We start from the raw sequence: 317 nt of genomic DNA, 5'->3' as shown, positions 1-317 counted from the left end.
CGCATGCGCACAAGCTTCTTCATCCTACACCTATTGTTTAATGGCGGTTGGAAAACAATTTAAAAAGCCACTACCGCCACCTACTGGAAAGGAATGTAAACAGAAAAAAAAAGTTTAAAAAAATGAAGGTCCTACCAAGCAAATTACGAATTACATTGTTTAAAAAAACTAAAAACATAACCTTATAGCGTTTACCTCTGTTTCTAAGTTTCAGAAATAATCAGCAAGGTCTAATAAGTTTTTTATACCATTAACGTTTTTTATGAACTTTTTTTTTTATTCAAGTTTTTAAAGATATATATATATATATATATATA

Source organism: Cyprinodon variegatus, unplaced genomic scaffold (genome assembly GCF_000732505.1).
Source record: "Cyprinodon variegatus isolate N-32 unplaced genomic scaffold, C_variegatus-1.0 Scaffold14, whole genome shotgun sequence".
NCBI classification, from domain to species: Eukaryota; Metazoa; Chordata; class Actinopteri; order Cyprinodontiformes; family Cyprinodontidae; genus Cyprinodon; species Cyprinodon variegatus.
This window is presented reverse-complemented; position numbering follows the sequence as displayed.